The 24,333-nt window shown below is 46.8% G+C and overlaps 1 protein-coding gene across 6 annotated transcripts in view; it reads right to left on the reverse strand.

Annotated features, from left to right (window-relative positions):
- Nucleotides 1-24,333, reverse strand: part of APBA2 (amyloid beta precursor protein binding family A member 2) — a 645,362-nt gene that overhangs the window by 593,518 nt on the left and 27,511 nt on the right. Inside the window, exon 2 of one of the 6 annotated variants that reach the window (XM_063926235.1) lies at nucleotides 12,890-13,101. The exons of the other annotated variants lie outside the window; for them this stretch is intronic. The gene's annotated coding sequence lies outside the window, so the exon portion shown is untranslated. The remainder of the gene's footprint in view (nucleotides 1-12,889; nucleotides 13,102-24,333) is intronic. 6 annotated transcript variants of the gene reach the window in all.

Below are 24,333 nucleotides of genomic sequence, written 5' to 3' on the forward strand. Positions count from 1 at the left end.
CTCATCAGGCTTTTGCAGAAGAAGCTGGAGACATTGAAGGAGGAGCTAACACAGAGCGATTCCGCTAGGCATGTGGGACTTGTGGATGGAGCCCTTAATTCGCTTAACAAGGATTCACGGGTGGTCAATCTGTTGAAATCAGAGCACTACATTTTGGCCACCGTGCTCGATCCTAGATTTAAAACCTACCTTGGATCTCTCTTTCCGGCACACACAAGTCTGCTGGGGTTCAAAGACCTGCTGGTGAAAAAATTGTCAAGTCAAGCGGAACGCGACCTGTCAACATCTCCTCCTTCACATTCTCCCGCAACTGGGGGTGCGAGGAAAAGGCTCAGAATTCCGAGCCCACCCGCTGACGGTGATGCAGGGCAGTCTGGAGCGACTGCTGATGCTGACATCTGGTCCGGACTGAAGGACCTGCCAACGATTACGGCCATGTCGTCTACTGGCACTGCATATGATTCTCTCCCCATTGAAAGAATGGTGAAGGATTATATGAGTGACCGCATCCAAGTAGGCACGTCAGACAGTCCGTACTTATACTGGCAGGAAAAAGAGGCAATTTGGAGGCCCTTGCACAAACTGGCTTTATTCTACCTAAGTTGCCCTCCCACAAGTGTGTACTCCGAAAGAGTGTTTAGTGCCGCCGCTCACCTTGTCAGCAATCGGCGTACGAGGTTACTTCCAGAAAATGTGGAGAAGATGATGTTCATTAAAATGAATTATAATCAATTCCTCCGTGGAGACATTGACCAGCAGCAATTGCCTCCACAAAGTACACAGGGAGCTGAGATGATGGATTCCAGTGGGGACGAATTGATAATCTGTGAGGAGCGGGATGTACACGGTGATATATCGGAGGATGATGATGAGGTGGACATCTTGCCTCTGTAGAGCCAGTTTGTGCAAGGAGAGATTAATTGCTTCTTTTTCGGTGGGGGTCCAAACCAACCCGTCATTTCAGTCACAGTCGTGTGGCAGACCCTGTCACTGAAATGATGGGTTGGTTAAAGTGTGCATGTCCTGTTTATACAACATAAGGGTGGGTGGGAGGGCCCAAGGACAATTCCATCTTGCACCTCTTTTTTCTTTCATTTTTCTTTGCATCATGTGCTGTTTGGGGAGTGTTTTTTGGAAGGGCCATCCTGCGTGACACTGCAGTGCCACTCCTAGATGGGCCAGGTGTTTGTGTCGGCCACTAGGGTCGCTTAGCTTACTCACACAGCTACCTCATTGCGCCTCTTTTTTTCTTTGCGTCATGTGCTGTTTGGGGAGTGTTTTTTGGAAGGGCCATCCTGCGTGACACTGCAGTGCCACTCCTAGATGGGCCAGGTGTTTGTGTCGGCCACTAGGGTCGCTTAGCTTACTCACACAGCTACCTCATTGCGCCTCTTTTTTTCTTTGCGTTATGTGCTGTTTGGGGAGTGTTTTTTGGAAGGGCCATCCTGCGTGACACTGCAGTGACACTCCTAGATGGGCCAGGTGTTTGTGTCGGCCACTAGGGTCGCTTAGCTTACTCACACAGCTACCTCATTGCGCCTCTTTTTTTCTTTGCGTCATGTGCTGTTTGGGGAGTGTTTTTTGGAAGGGCCATCCTGCGTGACACTGCAGTGCCACTCCTAGATGGGCCAGGTGTTTGTGTCGGCCACTAGGGTCGCTTAGCTTACTCACACAGCGACCTCGGTGCAAATTTTAGGACTAAAAATAATATTGTGAGGTGTGAGGTGTTCAGAATAGACTGAAAATGAGTGGAAATTATGGTTTTTGAGGTTAATAATACTTTGGGATCAAAATGACCCCCAAATTCTATGATTTAAGCTGTTTTTTAGGGTTTTTTGAAAAAAAACACCCGAATCCAAAACACACCCGAATCCGACAAAAAAAATTCGGTGAGGTTTTGCCAAAACGCGGTCGAACCCAAAACACGGCCGTGGAACCGAACCCAAAACCAAAACACAAAACCCGAAAAATTTCAAGTGCACTTCTCTAGTACACACTACGCCGACATAATGGCAGACCCGCAGTCACTGTGGCAGGTTCAGGCAAGCATATACACTTACCGATTGCCCGCTTGATATATCAGTCCTCACATCACAGCTGGGCAGGCATTTGAATTTGCCCAACATGCTGTGATGTCAGTCCATGCAGCCAGTGTATGGTTCGATGACGGGTCATCCGTACACACAACAAGATGTGCCAATATATCTGCAGCTATATCGGGCATCAGCTGTGATGAGCAGCCAAAGCAATATGTTTCTGAACGATGCTGTGCACACCTGCTGACCCGCTCGCGATATAGTGTCTGTTCAATCGAACAGATGATATATCACCAGCATTAGAAGTACATAGACTCTCCCATACAACAATTGAGGGTTAAGCTTTTAGCTGTGTGGTTTCGACTCTCTGGAACTCGCTTCCTTAAGGTGCATACACCCTGGGCGTTTTTGCCCAGCGTGTATGCACAGCGATGATCGCCAACATCGCTGGGCTGAAAAGCGCTCTGTGCAAACACACTGAATGCTTTTCTCCCTTGCCCAGCGATGTCAGCGGGGGTGAGCGGTTTTCCATAGCAGGACGCTATGGAAAGCCGCTCACCCCGCTGTTCATCTACTGGTAATACCAGTAGATGAACGGCGGCCGCCAGCAATGAAGCGGGGGGGGCGCATCAGCGCTCACCGCTCATCGCTTGTCCATACACACTGGGTGGCTTTGAGCTCAACACACCAAAACTGAGCTGCTTTCAGCTCAAAATCACCCAGTGTGTATTTTTAGACAGTTTGAGAGGCCTCCACTGTAGTAACCTTCAAAAACAGACTCAAGGATTGCCTGTGTTCTCATGCATTTCACTAATGTCCAAAAAATGCTTAGTTCTCTTTTCTGTACATGTTTATGTAGTATCTTGTTTCTCTTTTTTAAGTGCAAAGGTAACACACTTTGAGTCCTATTGGGAGAAAAGTGATATACAAATAACATTATTATTAGGATTAGTTGTGACATACATCCCACAGCTAGAGACAGCAGTAAGGAAATAGAGAATGGCTAGTAGGGAACGGTAGTGGATTACAGAGTAAAATAAATAATCCCAGAACCACAACTGTTATTGCTCAGATATGCAATAATTGTAAGGAATGTTATGGGTTTTAATTGTTTCAGAATTTGATACAAATGGAAGAGAGAATAACAATCCATCAGAGCATTGAAGTACTGTGACACAGGGGTCTGATTCATAGTTGCACAGACTAGCTATCGCTTCTGCTTACATGGAAGACGCCTTCACTGCCCCATCCAGGCCACTAAACGGCATCAGACTGTCAGTCATCATGCCAGCTTATCAGGAGTGATCCCTAGGTCCCCTAAATGGCCCAGAGTGGGTACTGTTATCATGCAGTGTAGGGACCTTTAGTATCAGAGAAGACTTGATGTTAGGCCTGGAGACTTACCATATCTTTGCAAATATATGTAACTTAAGGGCCCTACACATTGGGCGACTGGCCGCCGAGTTGCCCGATGGCCGATATGCCGTCGGACGATCCGGCAGTGGGGGGAGGAGGTGACGGGGGGAGTGAAGTTTCTTCACTCCCTCCGTCACCCAGCTCCATAGCCTTGCTAGCTAATATGGACGAGATTGTCCATACTGGCCTGCAGGTATGAATGAGCCGGCACCAACGATGAACGAGCGCGAGGCAGCACATCGTTCATCGCTGGTGCCTACACACTGAAAGATATGAACGATATCTTGTTCATTAATAAACGATATCGTTCATATCTTTCAGTGAAATCCTTAAGTGTGTAGGGCCCTTAAGATCTCTTAATTATCTACTACCATGTAGTCTTATTGCTAATGCCCCTTGGTGTGCTGGGGAAAATCTGTTTAGTGTATCTTTCTAGTTTAGCACAACTGCTCCCTATCAGCACCTGAGATGCAGTACTAATTTGACAGAGCAGCTTTCATTTTAACTAAACTTTCAGGTAAAGGCCCCCATACATTAGCAATCACAAAAAAACTATTTGCAGATTCTGCTATTTGTTCCGTAAATAAATCTGCAATGTATGGGGTCCACAGATTGTAGATTCAGAGTAAAGGGCCCTACACATTTAACGATCCGCCGCCGAGCTGCCCGACGGCGGATTTGGCCGACAGGCGACCTGGCAGCGCGGGGGGGGGGGGGGGGGCAGTGACGGGGGGAGTGAAGTTCCTTCACTCCCCCCATCACCCGGCTCCATAGAAGTGCAGGCAAATATGGACGAGATCGTCCATATTGGCCTGCATGCACAGCCGACAGGGCACCAGCGATGGATGAGCGCGGGGCCGCGCATCGTCCATCGCTTGTGCCTCCACACTGAAAGATATGAACGGTATCTCGTTCATTAATGAATGAGATCGTTCATATCTTTCAGTCAGATCGACCAGTGTGTAGGGCCTATAATTTTGTTAAATCAGGTTGTCCAACATGTTGGATTTCACAGATCAATTGGGGCTGTAGATAGCTAGTGTATGGTAACAATCAGCAGATTTTCAGACCATTTCTAGTAAACTGATGAGGCTTTCGGGATTGACAGATCTGTAGTTGCTGAAAATGATCTGCAGATCACTGAAAAATATCTGTAATGTATGGCTGCAGATTGGTGCATTGGGGAATCTTTAAGTCTAGGAAAAAAATCTCAGAATCTGCAGGGTTTTTTTTTTTGTGATTGCTGATGACAACTGATATAACAATCCCAAACGATTTTTTGGTGTGAATCCGTGATGTGTGAACTCCATACATTGCAGATTTACAATCATCTGCAAATTGGCAAATTGGCCCAATTGATTGCTGATGTTTGGGAGCCTTAAGGTGGGTACACACTGGTCAATAGAACGGCCGATATATCGCGGGTCCGTCGGCCAGTGTGTAAGGGCGATATGTCTGTGAACTCCGTCGTTCACAGACATATCGCATCTGGCCGACTGCCAATATTGGTGCATCGCTGTGTGTGTACGGGCGACCAGCCGGCCACCCGTACACATGATGCAGCGGCTGGCGGTGATTGACGTCAGTCCCCGACGGATCAGGCAGTGTGTATGCACAGCACACTGCCCGATCCGTCCATAGATATATCTGCATATTCAATTGATCTGCAGATATATCTATCAGTGTGTACCCACCTTTAAGTAAATAACAGCAATACATTTTCCTTGTTATTTTGCAAATTCATCTTTTGATCCATCATCAAACATTTTATTTCATTTATATAATACATACAAAAAAAAAATTGGTACTTTTAATTTCTGTGAAATAATGGCAGATTGCAACAGAACTTGACAGCAAAGTCGATTGTAAAATTATAATGGGTTATATGAAAGATCTTTGGAAAGAAAATAATTTATAGCTTGAGCTAGGCCTTTAATTACTGGAAATGATAGGCAGAGTTTGTGGCATCATCACGGCTCTGCAGGTGTTGCTAAACTATGTAGCTGGATAGTGTAGTGTTTGCAATTCTAATGTGATACAAATAAACAAGAGAACTGTGTTTGCTACATTTCAGAGCTGCCTATCTTGTTTATTCAGCACTGCAGCCCTGTTCTAAATGCAAAACAAGCTGATTATTTCTGCTGCTGAAGTGGAAGGTAGTGTATTGCCTTATCACACCATCTAGCAAATTACCAGGGAAGCCTCTATGTACTGCAAGCAAGGAGACATTTAATATTTCCTCACTTTCCGGTAGCATTGATTCTTGGTTAAATATACAATGCAAATCCTAATTATTTTATGTGATTAAACAAAATAATTGAACCTCAAATCCTGAAATGAAATTTATAGACAAAGCACAGAAGTAAAGTGCTATGCCACACAGCTTGAACAGCCATAGCAACACACACAGGGGCTGATGCACAATGAGTACTGTGCCATTTCATACAGTATGGCGTATATTGAGTTTTCCTGCAATGCACATGCCCAGAAAGAACACAGCGTAAGTGCATGATTTCAGAGTGGGACACATTGGCCCTCATTCCGAGTTGTTCGCTCGCAAACTGCTTTTAGCAGCATTGCACACGCTAAGCCGCCGCCTACTGGGAGTGAATCTTAGCTTATCAAAATTGCGAACGATAGATTCTCAAAATTGCGAATAGAAATTTCTTAGCGGTTTCTGAGTAGCTCGGGACTTACTCTGCCACTGCGATCAGTTCAGTCAGTTTCGTTCCTGGTTTGACGTCACAAACACACCCAGCGTTCGCCCAGACACTCCCCCGTTTCTCCAGCCACTCCCGCGTTTTTCCCAGAAACGGTAGCGTTTTTTCACACACTCCCATAAAACGTCCAGTTTCCGCCCAGAAACACCCACTTCCTGTCAATCACATTACGATCACCAGAACGAAGAAAAAACCTCGTAATGCCGTGAGTAAATTACCAAACTTCTTAGCAAATTTACTTGGCGCAGGAGCAGTGTGAACATTGCGCATGCGCAATTAGCGGAAAATCGCTGCGATGTGAAGAAAATTACAGAGCGAACAACTCGGAATGACCACCATTATGCGTGCAGTTGTGGGAAGGGACTTTCCCACGTCAGTAAAGTTTAGTAAAGTTGTCCTATTCTCCCCAGCAATTATGCACATAGATGCTCAGTAGATTGCATACAATATATACAGATGCACGTACTTCCCAATATGACCAGAGCCGGATTAAGGGAGGGGCAAAGGTGCTCAGTAGCTCAGGCCCCCTCTGTTCCAGAGGGCCCCCGGCTGAAGAATACATACTGCTCGCCAGTGTAATTTTTTCTCTCACTTGTATTCCTATTGGGCACCGCAGTGCTGTAAGAGAGTGTCCACCTGCTGCATCGTCACTGTCCTTGTTGACCAGCCTGCAGTAACTCTCATCGTGCTGCCACATCCACAGGGGGCTTATTTGTGCAAGAGGAGGAGAAGATCCAGAGAAACAGCTTGCAGCACCCCTCCTGTCCAGACTGCAGCAGCCGGCCGAGAGGTAAGAGAGAGGAGGAGAGGTGGTGGCTTTGCTTAGTATTCTCTCTCCTCTCCCTGCACTGTGCACTTTATAGCCTTAAATGTGAGTGAAGTCCTTTTGGGGAGTAAGGGCCCAGTGTGTGCCTTTGTCAGGAGGGGAGTGTTAGTTAGCACTGGGTGCCCGGTACCCTGACTGACCTCCTCTGCCTCCTCTGATGTCTGGCGAATAAGCCCCTTCCTCTGCTGTATGACATACACACGTGTGTGTGTGTGTGTGTGTGTGTGTGTGTGTGTGTGTGTGTGTGTAACTGAAATAAATAAACTAAATATATACAACTATAATTTGATTAGTTTACAAGTGGGGGCAGGCCTGACGAGTAGGGGCAGCTGAATGATGAGTGGGTGCCGAGCTAACGAGGGGAAAGGCTGGAGGAGTTCCCCCTGTCTTAAGTGCCCTGGGCCCCCCCCAAGGCTTAATCCGACCCTGAATATGACCCATTCCAGTAGGGACAAAATGCTCTGTTCCTGGACTTCCCTCCTAATTTAGGATTGCTCTCCCCTGTTTTGAACTAGTTAAGTATAACAAACGTGTTTCAAAACAGGCGATGGCAATCGTAAATTAAGAGGGACGTCCAGGAACAGAGCATTTTGTCCCTCCTGGAATGGGTCATGTTGGGAGGTATGGGTGTGTCCTCATACATCTAGCCTCAATACAGCATGCAGTGCAAGATGCCTGGCGTGAGTGAGCCGCCAGGTCCCGTGCAACTCTGCTAACATTGGGCGTCTTTTTATTTTTTGCCAAAAATGCATCTTATGCTGGCCAAACACCTAAAGATTTATTGTCCAATCTGACTGGTTGGATTGAAAATATGGTAATGGCTGGGAGCAAATGACAAATGACACATTGGTCCCTTATGAAGAACAAAAACACATTGGCCGCCACAAAAAAAAACCACACATTTGTCCCCACATGAAAAAAAAAATGTCCCCAACATGGCAAAGGACCCTAATTTTTCTGCTGACGCCTTGTCAGTGACTCACTGACTCACTAAATCAATGTGGGTGATTGGAGATGGTGAGTGGCAATGTAACTTATGACATCACAGTGCCGGGCGTGGTATGGAAGGTCGACAGTAACTAGGTCGACAATGTCTAGGTCGACCACTATTGGTCGACAGTAACTAGGTCGACAGGGTGTCTAGGTCGACGGGGTCTTTAGGTCGACATGTTCTAGGTCGACAGGTCAAAAGGTCAAATGAGTTTTTTATGTTATTTTGGTGTGTTTTCTTCGTAGAGTGACTGGGAACCCCAATTAGTGCACTGCGTCCCCTCGCATGGCACAGATTACCGTTCCAATCGTAGTCCACGTGGATCGTTAAGTATGAAAAGGTTCAAAAAAAGAAACAAATTGTGAAAAACTCATGTCGACCTTTTGACCTGTCGACCTAGAACGTGTCGACCTAAAGACCCTGTCGACCTAGACACACTGTCAACCTAGTTACTGTCGACCAATAGTGGTCGACCTAGACATTGTCAACCTAGTTACTGTCGACTTAGAGACCGGATCCCCACAGTGCCACACTGCAAAGGTTTCCTGCAGCCCAGTTTCAGGGGGATCAGGTAAACTGTGGCTTCCTGTGCTGTAAACTGTGGCTCTGCTGCTGTAGACTGGTCTGCGGACTGCACTGCAGCAGCTCAACCTCCCCCTGCTCTGTCACCCTCACAACCAGCAGTAAGTCATGGGCAATCCTTAGGTCAAGAAGTGGAAGGAAAATTATGTTTTATAAAGTGAAAATAAATAAAAATAAACATGTCTGTGACCAGCCTCTGGGCTGCAGCGATGACCAAATAGTGCATGGGGGAACCACTTAGCACATATAAACGTACATGTTCTGATGTATGTAATATATGTTTTGGCTGGTTCCTCCGGGGATAAGCAGTGCTGTGTGCTTGAGGCACCATGCGGCACCTGGGACTCAGTATAAGGCATCACGCCAGCCAGCACATATACATCAGAACATGTATGTTTATATGTGCTAAGTGATTTACCCTGCACTATGTGGTCGGTGCTGTAGCCACCGTCTATTTTTAAAATAATGTTACTAACGTAGCATAAAGATCATACATTTATTTACTCCTTAAAAACAAATAATCTACTAAACATGTACCAACAATTTTAAAGTAAAACAATTACCTTGTATTGTTATTTGAAACAACAAATGATTATACCCAGTAGTTTTCTTTATTACAAATGTAATAAATCACATACCTGATCGCAACCTCCACTCATAAATTAGTGCTCAAATCAACTTGGTTTTGTCTTGTAAATGATTGCCGCTTTAAAAATATGGACAATTTAAAAATCAGACCTTAGATCTATGGGGGTGATCCTACTACTTTCCACTACTGCAGTCCCTTTTCACCTCTCATCGCCTGTATAGCCTCCCATACTCTGGTGGCATAACTCCAACCAACCCACAGCTTGGATTCTGGGGGTAATTCAGATCTGATTGCAGCAGCAAATTTGTTAGCAGTTGGGCAAAACCATGTGCACTGCAGGGGGGGGTGGCAGATAAAACATTTGCAGAGAGAGTTAGATTTGGGTGGGTTATTTTGTTTCTGTGCATAGTAAATACTACCTGTTTTATTTCTACACTGCAATTTAGATTTTAGAGTGAACACACCCCACCCAAATCTAACTCTCTCTGCACATATTATATCTACCCCCCCCCCCCCTGCAGTGCACATGGTTTTGCCCAACTGCTAACAAATTTGCTGCTGCGATCAGATCTGAATTAGGCCCCTATCACCACATTCTACCAGCTGTCTGTTGTGTCCAGTACAATGTGACAGCACACTGTATGGAGGTGACTGGAGGCTGGGAGGCATTCATATGATGCTGCCAGGGGCATCCACTGCTGGCCTAATATGCATACAGAGCACGCCAGTGACCACAAAGAAGCAAATTAAATCTACTTGAGAGGTACCCAAGTCCAGCCTACCCCTGCCAATATGCCTGTATACTGTATCTCTCACCTGTGTGAAAACATCACATGGAGTGTCCATTTTTCTATATTACTGTCACCTGATATCAGTTTGAGAATTTATACATGAATAAATACTGTTACATGTGTTATTAGAGAAAAGTCACAAGACTCTGTCTTGCTCGTCCGTGTTGCAGTAATGGGCCTGATTCTCAGTAGCACGCTATGTTGATATTTTTGCAGTTGGTCAATATTGTAAGTACTACGCATGTGTCTGAGTCGCACTGCACAAGTGTCCCTATTATTACCACACCCAAAAGCGGAACAAATTTGGATGCTGGGAGTGTGGTTTTTAGTGGGCATCCTTGGAGGTAACAGGGGTGTGGCTTTGCAGACTCAGGCCTGTCGAAGGTGTGTCGCAGACAGCGGCTGCGTCTAAAGACGCACAACAGCTCACACAGGCCATACTCAGACAGAGAACTGCACCTACCATATAGCTGTTGAAAGTTCCATGGTGTGTCTAAAGATGCCCCAAGATACACTGGCACCGCAGGATGCTGGAAGTCGGAGTCTCAGTATTTACAAACTCTGCTGCAGCATTCACATAAAGACTTTTGCCACAATCACTGCATGTGACTGAGGGGGTAATTCAGACCTGATCGCATTTTTTGCATCCCTGCGATCAGGTAGTCGTCACCTACAGGGGGAGGGGAAAATCGCTGTGCAGGTGTGCGATCGATCGCATGTGCAGGAGAGCTACACAATCAGAAGTTTGTGCAGTCTCTGCACAGCCCAGGACTTACCCAGCCGCTGCGATGATCGGGGCCGGAGCTGACATCACAAATCCTCCCACAAAACACCGGGTCCCTCCTGCGTTTTTCCGAACACTCCCTGAAAATGGTCAGTTGCCACCCACAAACGCCCTCTTCCTGTCAAGTTTCTTGTGATCGCCGGTGCAATCTGATTTTTCGCACCATCCCGGCGCTGTGGACCGTCACACCTGCACATTGCGGTGCATACGCATGCGCAGTTCAGACCTGATCGCCCACTGTGTGAAAACGCATAGCAGTGATGAGGTCTGAATTAGCCCCTGAGAATCAGGGCCAATGTGTTTATAATGCAGAAAGCATTTAACGTGTTCTCATGGTATATGCAGGCTTGACATAAAATGCTGCTCTCTAAAAAATGTCAGTGAATGAAAATGTTAATCAAAAGTGACACAAATAATATAAATACATTACAAGCCTAACATTTTTCTTCTTGAAGCATAGATGATTTCATCTAGCTGTAACTTTGCAACAGTAAAAGGAAATGGTCTGTGAAAGGTCTTGATAAGTATGAGTGTAACTATAAAAGTAACAAGAAGAACAGTTGTTTTGGGGCCATCCTGTGCCCTTACCTTTTGCCCTTCACTTACCTATTAACTGTTGCCACAGAAAATAAATTTTTTTATTATTCCTATTTTAGTTTTGTCTGAGAGTGATGTCTAAGCCAAGGATTCTTAGGTTCTAACCTATGCTAATCCCAGGGCCGGTGCAAGGTTTCTCGGCACCCTAGGCAAAATTTCTGCCTACACCCCCCCCCCCCCCCCCCCCCCGTCCTCCCGTCCTCCCGTCCTCCCGACCCTCCCCTTCCCCTGTTGCTTGGGCAGTGGAGTGATCACGTTATCTAGAGGCTGTGTTAACGGTATGTTGATCCTCCTGAAGCAGCCAAATAACAGCAAAAGAAAACCTGACAAATATTATATTAAATGCACACAAGTTAAAAAGCATCCAGCCCTTTGGCTATATATATATATATATATATATATATAGTGTTCATTCTAGCACCCTGCACCTTTCAAATACTGTGCAGTTCCTCTTTCCTGCCCGGGGTGTCGCTCTCTGCTGTGGTGCTTCTCCGCACACTCTGATCTGTTACTCAGTGCTGTGATACAGACCTGTGTGTGCTGAGAAACACCAGAGCAGAGAGTGACACCCCAGGCAGGAAAGGGGAACTGCATGGATTTTGAAAGGTGCAGGGTGCTAGAATGAATACTATATATATATATATATATATACACACACACACACATACATATACAGTGGTCGAAGTAGACATTTTGAAGTGGGGGTATGGAAAAGTGAAGGTTGCAATTATGCGCGCGCCACCGGGAGAGGGGGTGTGGCCACTCAAATGGGGGCATGTCCTTCAGTGTATTAGGACCCCTTATACTATCTAGAAATTCTTATACTATCTAGAAATTCACATTACAGCACACGGAATGAGCCGAAATTCACACTACAGCACATGGTATGAGCCAAAATTCACACTACAGCACATGGTATGAGCCAAAATTCATATTTTACCACACAGTATGAGCCGAAATTCACATTACAGCACACCGTATGAGCCGAAATTCATATTACAGCACACCGTATGAGCCGAAATTCACATTACAGCACACCGTATGATCCGAAATTCATATTTTACCACACAGTATGAGCCGAAATTCACATTACAGCACACGGTATGAGCCGAAATTCACATTACAGCACACGGTATGAGCCGAAATTCACATTATAGCACACGGTATGAGCCGAAATTCACATTACAGCACACGGTATGAGCCGAAATTCACATTACAGCACACAGTATGAGCCAAAATTCATATTTTACTACACAGTATGAGCCGAAATTCACATTACAGCACACGGTATGAGCCGAAATTCACGTTACAGAACACGCTATGACCCAAAATTTCAGATTTTACCACACTGTATGAGCCGAAATTCACATTATAGCACACGGTATGACCCGAAATTCACATTACAGCATACTGTATGAGCCAAAATTCTGATTTTACCATATGGTATGAGACGAAATTCACATTATAGCAAATGGTATGACCCACAATTCAGGGACAGGGAGAGAGAGTGACAGCAGGGACTGAGAGCGTGACAGCAGGGACATAGGGTAACATTACCTGATATGTGCAGCAGAGGTGCGGAAGGGACTGTGGTTGTTGGTGGCGTATGAGCCCATGGTCTGCGGGGGATGCGGCGGTACTAAGCTGTCCTTCTTCGCTGCGGCGTTGATGTCCCTCTGACCACCGCCAGTTGTGGTCTGCGGTGGTCAGCTTTCAATGGCGGTGCAGCGTGCAGAAGTGAGCGCTGGTCAGCGGTGGGAGGCGGGCAGCTGTGATATAAATATATAATTTTTTTACATTTATTTTATTTATTTTTCCCTGTCCCTGCGTCCAAGTGATCTGGGGGTGTGCTGCAGTCCAAGTGATCTTGCCCAGATCACTTGGCCTGCAGCTCACCCCCAGATCACTTGGACTGCAGCTCACCCCCAGATCACAAGGCGGGGAGCTGCAGTCCAAGTGATCTGGGGGTGAGCTGCCCAGACACTTGCCACCAAGCACAACTCCCCCACCCCTCGCCTTAGTGGTCCTGGTTCCTCAGTCCCGGAGGAAGCAGATGCTGCCGGAGATGCTGAGGGCACGGAAATAGAGGTAACAGCGCTGCCTGTTGTCTCCGGAGCTGCCGCTGCTGTAGGCAACTCCAACATCGGGAGGTGCGGGGCGGCAGGGAGGGAGGGGATAGGGAGACGTGGAGTGGGAGGGAGGGGATAGGGAGACGCAGGGCGGCAGGGAGGGAGGGGATAGGGAGACGCGGGGTGGGAGGGAGGGGATAGGGAGACGTGGGGTGGGAGGGAGGGGATAGGGAGACGCGGGGTGGGAGGGAGGGGATAGGGAGACGCGGGGTGGGAGGGAGGGGATAGGGAGACGCGGGGTGGAAGGGAGGGGATAGGGAGATGCGGGGTGGGAGGGAGGAGATAGGGAGGCGCGGGGCGGCAGGGAGGGAGGGAGGGGATAGCGAGACGTGGGGCGGCAGGGAGGGGATAGTGAGACGCGGGGTGCGAGGGAGGGGATAGGGAGACGCGGGGCGGCAGGGAGTGAGGGGATAGGGAGGCGCGGGGCAGCAGGGAGGGAGGCGCGGGGAGGGAGGGGATAGCGAGACGCGGGGCGGCAGTGAGGGGACAGTGAGACGCGGGTGGGAGGGAGAGGATAGGGAGACGCGGGGTGGCAGGGAGGGAGGGGATAGGGAGACGTGGGGTGGGAGGGAGGGGATAGGGAGACGTGGGGTGGAAGGGAGGGGATAGGGAGATGCGGGGTGGGAGGGAGGAGATAGGGAGGCGCGGGGCGGCAGGGAGGGAGGGGATAGCGAGACGTGGGGCGGCAGGGAGGGGATAGTGAGACGCGGGGTGCGAGGGAGGGGATAGGGAGACGCGGGGCGGCAGGGAGTGAGGGGATAGGGAGGCGCGGGGCAGCAGGGAGGGAGGCGTGGGGAGGGAGGGGATAGCGAGACGCGGGGCGGCAGTGAGGGGACAGTGAGACGCGGGGTGCGAGGGAGGGGATAGGGAGACGCGGGGCGGCAGGGAGTGAGGGGATAGGGAGGCGCGGGGCAGCAGGGAGGGAGGCGCGGGGAGGGAGGGGATAGCGAGACGCGGGGCGGCAGTGAGGGGACAGTGAGACGCGGGTGGGAGGGAGAGGATAGGGAGACGCGGGGCGGCAGGGAGGGAGGGGATAGGGAGACGTGGGGTGGGAGGGAGGGGATAGGGAGACGTGGGGTGGGAGGGAGGGGATAGCGAGACGCGGGGCGGCAGTGAGGGGATAGTGAGACGCAGGGGGGAGGGAGAGGATAGGGAGACGCGGGGCGGCAGGGAGGGAGGGGATAGGGAGACGTGGGGTGGGAGGGAGGGGATAGGGAGACGCGGGGTGGAAGGGAGGGGATAGGGAGATGCGGGGTGGGAGGGAGGAGATAGGGAGGCGCGGGGCGGCAGGGAGGGAGGGGATAGCGAGACGCGGGGCGGCAGTGAGGGGATAGTGAGACGTGGGGCGGGAGGGAGGGGATAGTGAGACGTGGGGCGGGAGGGAGGGGATAGTGAGACGTGGGGCGGGAGGGAGGGGATAGTGAGAAGCGGGGTGGGAGGGAGGGGATAGTGAGACGCGGGGTGGGAGGGAGGGGATAGGGAGACGTGGGGTGGAAGGGAGGGGATAGTGAGACGCGGGTGGGAGGGAGAGGATAGGGAGATGCGGGGCGGCAGGGAGGGAGGGGATAGGGAGACGTGGGGTGGGAGGGAGGGGATAGGGAGACGTGGGAGGGAGGGGATAGGGAGACGTGGGGTGGGAGGGAGGGGATAGGGAGACGTGGGGTGGGAGGGAGGGGATAGGGAGACGCGGGGTGGAAGGGAGGGGATAGGGTGATGCGGGGTGGGAGGGAGGAGATAGGGAGGCGCGGGGCGGCAGGGAGGGAGGGGATAGCGAGACGCGGGGCGGCAGTTAGGGGATAGTGAGACGCTGGGTGGGAGAGAGAGGATAGGGAGACGCGGGGCGGCAGGGAGGGGATAGGGAGGCGCGGGGCGGCGGGGAGGGAGGGGATAGAGAGACTTCTCTTGTCTTTCAGATGTTCCAATTAAATATATTTTACACAAAAAAAAATATATTTTGATAAGTATGCCCAGACCAGGGGCGGCCGCGGCGAGGGTCTAGCCTGCCACAGCCGTCAGTCACCTCACCTACGCCAGTGTGATTTCCCTGCGGCTGCTCCATGTCTAAACAGAAATAGACGGAGCCGCGCGTATGAGAGAGCAGGTCAGGAGACGGGCGCCACACAAGCGCTGACGTTCGTGCTGACGGCGCCTAGCAGGATGCGTGTTAGGCTGTCAGTGTGGGCGGCGCCCGTCTCCTGACCTGCTCTCTCATACGCGCGGCTCCGTCTATTTCTGTTTAGACATGGAGCAGCCGCAGGCCCGCAGGGAAAGCAATACACTGGGCTGGTGAGGTGACTGACGGCTGTGGCAGGCTAGACCCTCGCCGCGGCCGCCCCTGGTCTGGGCTTACTTATCAAAATATATATTTTTTTTGGTAAAATATATTTAATTGGAGCCTGCCGCCCTCCAGTGGCCAGCGCCCATAGGCAGCTGCCTAAAGCTGCCTAATGGTAGCGCCGGCCCTGGCTAATCCTTTCCCATTTTACTCAAAATTTCAGTTTCCTGTTATGTTTTATGTACCACGGAATAACATACTTCATTTCTACAGGACCTACAATGGGTGCTAGTACCTAAAATGACCTATTTTGACTGTTAGAACCTAAAAGACCTAATTCTGCTACTTAAGTTGAAACTATATAAATTTACTGTGTAAATGTGTGGAATGAGTAGTTTTCATATGTAATTCATATATACAGATGTTTCTTGTCACAGCCTTGCTGTCTGTGTATGCAGCACAACTGTTTGCTTCAGAGATTTGCAGGGTGAGAGCGTATGCTTGCACCCAAAATCCATTTGCTTCTATGGGAAAGCTGCAGCAGCATAGTGCATCGTGGGAGCTGCAATAAGGAAGCAGGACACATCTGTAAAGAAGGCAGTGGAGGAACTGCCGGAGACAACAGAGTCAGTTGCAGCTAGGCTCCAGCCATAAAGGGGACACCTCCTCCTTTGTCTCCCATTCCGCCCGTACCCATCACATTTTGCAGCTGCTGTGAGTGAGAGGGCAGCCGCTGAGCGCAGCGCCCACCAGCATCCTCTTCCTGTGATCTAGTGTCAGTGCTCTCTGTGCTCTGGTCGCGGATGTCACGTGACTTCCGACCGTAACACAGTGCCTGACTGAGGAGCTGCCCGCAGTGTGTGCGGGCGTGCAGAAAAGAGGATGCAGCTATCACTGTGCAGGTGAGTGGGAGAGCAGCATGGTGCAGTGAGGAGTCAGTAACGATGTGGCCTAAGAAAGAATGGGGGGGTGTAGTGTTTTAATGTTGTAACATTCTGTGGCTGTGCGTGTATATGTGACTGTGTGTTGGTGCATATGTGGCTGTCTGTGTATATGTGCTTTGTACATGCGGCTGTGCTTATGTGACTGTGTATACTGTATCTGGCTGTCTGTGTATACTGTATCTGGCTGTCTGTATATGTGACTGTGTGTGTGTATACTGTATCTGGCTGTCTGTATATGTGACTGTGTGTACACTGTATCTGTCTGTCTCTGTATATGTGACTGTATATGTGTACACTGTATGTGACTGTGTGTATACTGTATGTGGCTGTGCATATGTGACTGTGTGTATACTGTGTGTGTGTGTGTGTGTATATATATATATATATATATATAATGACTGTGTGTGCATATGTGACTGTGTGTATATGTGGCTGTGTATATGTGTCAGTGTGTATACTGTATCAGCATGTCTGTATACAGTATGTGACTGTATGTGTATATGTGACTGTGTGTATACTGCATCTGGCTGTGTGTGTGTGTGTATGTGTGGCTGTGCATGTGTATATATGTGACTGTGTGAATAGTGTGACTGTGCTGTTGTTTTGTATATGTGACTATGTGTATATTATATGTGACTTTGTGTGTATATGTGACTGTGTGTATATATGGCTGCCTGTGTATATGCAACTGTGTATATGTGAATGTGTGTATATACAGTATGGCTGTCTGTGTATATGTGACTGTGTATATGTTATTGTGTGTTTACGGTATCTTGCTGTCTGTGTATATGTGACTGTGTGTGTATACTGTATGTGACTGTGTATATGACTGTGTACTGTATATGTGTTTGTATGTGTGCATATGTAGCTGTCTGCGTATATGAGATTGTGTGTGCATATGTGACTGTGTGTATATATGTGGCTAAATGTGTGTGGCTATTTATGTGTATGGTTGTGTATGAATATGTAGCTATGTGTGTGTGGCTGTGTGCGTGTGCAGATGTAGCTGTGTGTGAATGGGATGGGGGGGCCACACCATTGTCTATTTAGCCTCCAGGCATCTAGATTGAATTTACGCCACTGAATAAAGGAACAGTGTTTCAAACATAATATGTTGCTTGGTATTGTTTTATTTTGACAACATACAAATTCCTAAACTAACATTTTGAAACCTATAAAATCCTAAAACATGGATTGAATAAACTAATTTTTGTTTTTTAGACCCTAAATATCTGGGACCTAGTGCTGTCCAATAATAATATGATCAAAATCAAATCAAATAATTATTGGGCATGGTGTTGGATTGCGTCTATGTCTACACAATCATTTTGTGACCAAACAAACCAGTCCTGATGTGATCCTGAAGTAATTTGGTGGGCCCGACACTGCTCTCTATGTCCCTGTGTATACATTCCACAGCCACATGCTCAGTGTTTTACATTGTATTTTATCTTAACATACTTGGATCCCTCTATCCTAGGTACATTATACATTGGATGGCGTTCTTATTTTACCAAATCATCCTATGCATAGTGAGTAAAATTAACATTAATCTGATAATGCATTTACAGTGCTCTTGGATAAAAGATTGCCCATAGTCATATTGTATCTAGGAATTCAACATATATACTTAACATGTGTGCAGTATTTTTTTACACAATAGAATACAGTATCTCAGGAATATTCAGTATATCAAGCTCATAAAAACCCTGCTAGCTGACATAAAGGATCTCATACTGTATGTCTGACACATAAATGATTATATCTACAGTATATTTCCCAGAGAGCATAACTGACAACCAATATTCCTCATTCAGAACAAAATGACTATAACATTTTTAATGATAGGTTAAGAGAACAGAGTGCTGCCTAAATATTAATAATCTGCATACATTTAGAACCCTTGTAAAGTTGTTTATCTGAGATTTCTTTATATCCTTCTCAAAAGCTTAGGGTTAAATTTACTAAGATGGGAGTTCTATTTAAGATGGGATATTGGCCCTCATTCCGAGTTGTTCGCTCGCTAGCTGCTTTTAGCAGCATTGCACACGCTAGGTAACCGCCCTCTGGGAGTGTATCTTAGTTTAGCAGAATAGCGAACGAAAGATTAGCAGAATTGCTAATAAATAATTCTTTGCAGTTTCTGAGTAGCTCCAGACCTATTCACAGATTGCGATCAGCTCAGTCCGTTTAGTTCCTGGTTTGACGTCACAAATACGCCCTGAGTTCGGCCAGCCACTCCCCCGTTTCTCCAGACACTCCCGCGTTTTTCCCTGACACGCCTGCGTTTTTTAGCACACTCCCGGAAAACGCCCAGTTACCTCCCAGAAATGCCCCTTTCCTGTCAATCATTTACCGATCAGCAGTGCGACTGAAAAGCGTTGTACGAACACCAGCAAAACCAGCAAATCGCAGCATAGCGAAAATCGGCAACGAGCGAATAACTCGGAATGACCCCCATTATCTTCTGATTTTTGGATTATGTATGTAAGTACAGACTAGCAAGAAAGTCACCTGAGATAAGCTATTTCAAATTGTTTTTAATATACACGCATTATTATTCTGATTAAAACACTAAGGGGTCTATTTATCACCATCTGCATCATTAGATGCAGATGACAGGTGATAAACTCGACCCAACTCGCACTACAATAATTGAGTACATTGCATGCATTTATCAATTATCGCATGCAGGGAAAGAGCTTGCGTTCAAGCTCTGTCCCTGCGATGCCTCTCTACAGCATCATCGGGTATTTTTCATAAAAATTACCCCGATATCCTGCTGCGCATGCACCGCCGCCCGTCGGTACCGTCATTGCCGGGATACCCCCCGTCGTGACTACCCCCATGCGCAAAAGACCTCCCCTACCCCGGATTTTATACTTACCAGTCCAGGAGCTGGTGTCCGCTGCTTCAGGAGGCTGCCGGGCGCCAGGTCCTTCTTCTGCGCTGTGACCCCCGGTGCTGTAAAGTGCGCTGCTGCTTTGCAGTGTCACTTTACTGCATCGGGGTCACAGCGCAGCATATGGGGGACCCGGCGCCTGGCAGCTCTCACTGAAGCAGCGGACACTGGCTCCTGGGGCTGGTAAGTATGCTTTGGGGGTATATTTCTACTTTTTTTCTTTTCTTTTTTTAACACTGTGATCATCTTGTGTGTCCATCGGACACACATGGCTGATCACTGGAGCCGGGTCCCGCACAGCTTTCTGTGTGGCAGAAGGGTGCACGTTGCAGTGCTGCCCTGTGATCTCGCCAGCCTGAGCTGGCGAGATTATCAGATTATCATAGGGCTCACTGCGGTATTTTTTTTTTTTTGCATTTTTTTAGTAAATTCGGGCCAGATCGCATTTCCCATTATAAGTATGGGGAATGCGATATGGGTTACTAAAAAAATGACAATTAAAGGGTATGGATCAGTTTTTCTTGAAAACTGCCCCAAATGCCCTTTAATACATTCAGGTGATACTAAAATAATGTGAAAAGGGTATGAAAACACCCTTTTTACATTATTTTAGTAAAAATAATGTTAAAAAATAGGTCTCTAACAGTTTACCAGTAACTACTACATCAGGCCTGGCCAACCTGTGGCTCCCCAGCTGTTGTGAAACTACACATCCCAGCATGCCCTGCACCAGTTTTAGCATACCCTAATAGCAAAACTGTGCCAGGGCATGCTGGGACTTGTAGTTTCACATCAGCTGGAGAGCCACAGATTGACCAGGCCTATACTACACTATCACTGCTGTCTTGGTCTGTGTTTTCCGTGTTATCACTACGCGATTCTCTCTGGCAAGAGTCAGCAAAAGGGTCAGCAAAACATCAAAGACTTTTTACATGAATCTATATTATTTTGGCATTTCATATATTATAATATAGGGCATGATTCAGAGATGGATGCAGTTCACATCCCTGCTGCTATTTTGGGAATGCACCCCACCTCTGCCCACTCCTGGCCCCCAAACGGCCGTGACCCGTGATTCAGGCTGCAGCTCCGGAGGCACTGTGGCGGCGCAGGACCTGTTCTGCACATGCACAGAACAGGTATTTTGTATGCGCCCCGCCAACTGAGATGTACTGTATGGCAACCATTGGGGGGTGTGTGTGTGTGTGTGTGTGTGTGTGTGTGTGTGTGTGTGTGTGTGTGTGTATATATTCCCCCTTGTTGCCTCTCTATTAGTGCTCAGTTTTTCATTACTTCAGAGACCACTTTAATGTGAACTTCAGTCAGATACATTGATGTTAGAGAGAAACCTTTGAGATCACAGATCTCAGGTCCAATTCTGGGTATCCAAATAAAGCAATTCCATGTGTTTATTTTAACTGCCTGTTAGCACCTAGAAAGATGCAGTAACACATTTGTGGAGATAATTAGCACTGCGGGAAATGAGCCATGATTATCTTTTCACTTTGCCACTGACACTCCCGCTATTCTCCTATTACTCTTACATCTTCATCATTACCCTTGGAGAGAAAACACATGAGGTGTTATCAGCACTCCTACCGTCTTCCGCCCATCTCCTTTTTCACTGCACGTTTATCAAGCGATGATCATGTTACTGCAAGCTCTGATTCTACAGCACTTGTACATGCCTCTAAAATGCTGTGTGCAGAGGATGCAGCCAGCACAACTATATTCATAATCATTACATTGGATAGAGCAGTAGTAGCTGGAAGATTTTTACACCCACTGTTGCCCTACTGAATGAAACATAGCAGCACTTCAGCGACCCGTTTAATGTATTATGCCGTAGCCACTGGCTCATTATAATTATGATGTTTTCACACATGTTCATTGACTATACATTAACCTTGATGTTTTTTTAAGAAAGCCCTCACTGCATCAAAGAGACTGACAGCCTCCTGCTCCAGGCCTACAGCACAGGTTTCTAGTTTGTATTCATTTAATTTGTTAATGTAGCAAAACATTGAAACTGTATGGGGAGCATCAGATCCAGGCTGGCACATTAACTGCTTGGGGCAGGAACCCTGTGCGTTTAGATATGCAAATGCATGACGTTCTAGAGCTTGTACCACTTTTAAATGTGTTTTTCATGCACTTCAGATATTGGGTTGGGTCACATAACTACATCCCCAGATATCTACGTGCTACACTGTTAATGAATGTAATCCTGGCTAGGAATTGGCCATATCAATTGCGAGTTCCATAGACATTACTGAGTACAAGTTACACTAGTGGGTAAATTTACTAAATGTTGCATTTGGGTTTTACGGCATATTTCCGACAGGTTTGCAATCTGCCAATTTACTAAAGTCAGATCACATGGGAATATGACGAAAATGCAGACTTCTGGCAGATGAATTGGTGTCAAACACTACACAGAGATCACTATGATCTGTGCTGGCTTTGTTTTTTTTTTGTATAAACCTTAAAAGTGTAATTTTTGGGGGGAATTATGTGTGACCCTTCCACTAATTATTAGTCCCAGGCCTCTGAGCCTAGGCTGGTATTGAAAAATAAGGGGGTGGGGGAAACAATATTAATTAAACTTTAATTACACCACAGCACCTGCATGTGGCTTGCAGGGTGACTAGAATTGCACTCCGCACTAGAGCATTGCCACTAACATAATTAGGATGCTGCGTTTTAGTGCTCTACTTACCAGAGCCTGCAGCAGCAGCAGCAGCAGCCTTGTCCTATAGTTGTGACATCCTGGGTGTAGGGGGTGGGGCTGGCAAAGAGCACAGTGGGGTAGATGTAAGAATGGTTGGTATGGGGGAAGAGGTATAAGCGCACGTTATGTGCTCTGGTACCGCTTCCCCCCATGTAGTAATGTGGTCGGTGCGTGCTTAGTGATAGTGACGCTAGACTCTGTCGACCTATACTTTGAAACCCAATCAACAGCAGAACTGCCTATGACTTCAACAAGTCATTGTGCATGTACATTATCTGCAATAACATGTACATCAAATGTGACTGTTTTTAAGCACAAAATACAACTATAGCATCATAGCATCTGCCCCGTTTATAGTAGAGATGAGCGGGTCCGGATTTACTCGGTTCTTAACACCAGAATTAATGGCAGTTCTGTTTTATCCGTATTTTTCTTATTGGCTATCCAAAACACGTGACATCCGTGAGCCAATAAGATGCCGTTTTGAGTTCCAAGTAAATCTGAGTAAAACTGAACCTGCTCATCTCTAGTTTATGGTAGATCTCACAGAGTTGAATGTTTGCATCTCCCATTCCCTGGTTGCAAGGATGTACACCAGTGTCTTCCTTTATTCTGTTGGCATAGCCTGTTGATTGTGGAATAACCACAGCCTTATTTAGCCTGTTACTGCTTTACGTTAACTAACGCTTAGACCAGAGGTTCCCAAACTCTGCCATTACAGTCCAGGTTTTAAGGATATTCATCCTTGAGCACAGCTGTGTTAATTAGTATTTCAGTCAATTTGATTTAGCAATCTGGAGTCAAGCATGGTTAGCATTAAAACCTGGACAGTAATGGCGGAGTTTGGGAACCTCTGGCTTAGAAAAAAAGAGTACAAACAAAAATAGCAAACCTGAACATTAAGTACAAAAACATAAAACAAAGTACAAACATAAATGATAATACAAACATGTATTAGTTATATGTATCAACCAACTTATAACTTAAAGACTGATTTGACATTTCAAAATGTAGCTATTCTTGAAAAGTTGGATGTTTTATCTGTGTATAGAAAGTTCAATGATTTAAAAGCATTGGTCTTATTAGGAGTAAGTAAGCAAAATTTGTAACTCAATAGGTAGTCACCTCTTAAATGCATTTTAATTCACTTATTACTCCTAGAAAAACCTTTTCATACTCTTACTTACAAGTGATGTACTTACTGTCACATGGGACAGGGGGCAGATGTATTAACCTGGAGAAGGGATAAAGAAGTGATAAAGCTGTGATAAGCGCAAGCTGATAACGCACCAGACAATCATTGCAGATTTGAAAACTGATAGTTAGGAGCTGATTGGCTGGTGCGTTATCACCTTGCACTTATCACTTCTTTATCCCTTCTCCAGGCTTAATACATCTGCCCCATGATTACAAATGTAGGTGCAAAATGTTTAGAACATTTATGCTACAGTATCTATAGCCCAAAGACAGGTATCAATGACAGCATGATTCTTTCTGTTCAGCTCTCTTTATTGTTGTAACAATGTCATTTTGATAATGGCAAATGATTGACAGGTCGGTGGCATTCTGTAGATTGTATAAGATTCTTTCCATAATAGTGCACTGGCAATTATGTTTCTGGAGATAACTAATGCACGTATTTAAGAAAAAATGTGATGCTTTACAGATATAGCACTGCACATATCTTTTTTTTAGTAAAGATGAAAAACATTCAAGTCGGACATTGAGGCTCATTTATGAATGAAAGAAAATGCAGACTTTTCTTCTCTGCTTCCTTATTTACAATGGCCCTCATTCCGAGTTGTTCGCTCGCAAGCTGCTTTTAGCAGCTTTGCACACGCTAAGCCGCCGCCTACTGGGAGTGAATCTTAGCATAGTAAAATTGCGAACGAAAGATTAGCAGAATTGCGAATAGACACTTCTTAGCAGTTTCTGAGTAGCTCCACACTTACTCGGCAACTGCGATCAGTTCAGTCAGTTTCGTTCCTGGTTTGACGTCACAAACACTCCCAGCGTTCGC

The sequence above is a fragment of the Pseudophryne corroboree genome, chromosome 6, assembly GCF_028390025.1.
Source record: "Pseudophryne corroboree isolate aPseCor3 chromosome 6, aPseCor3.hap2, whole genome shotgun sequence".
In the NCBI taxonomy this organism is placed as follows: domain Eukaryota; kingdom Metazoa; phylum Chordata; class Amphibia; order Anura; family Myobatrachidae; genus Pseudophryne; species Pseudophryne corroboree.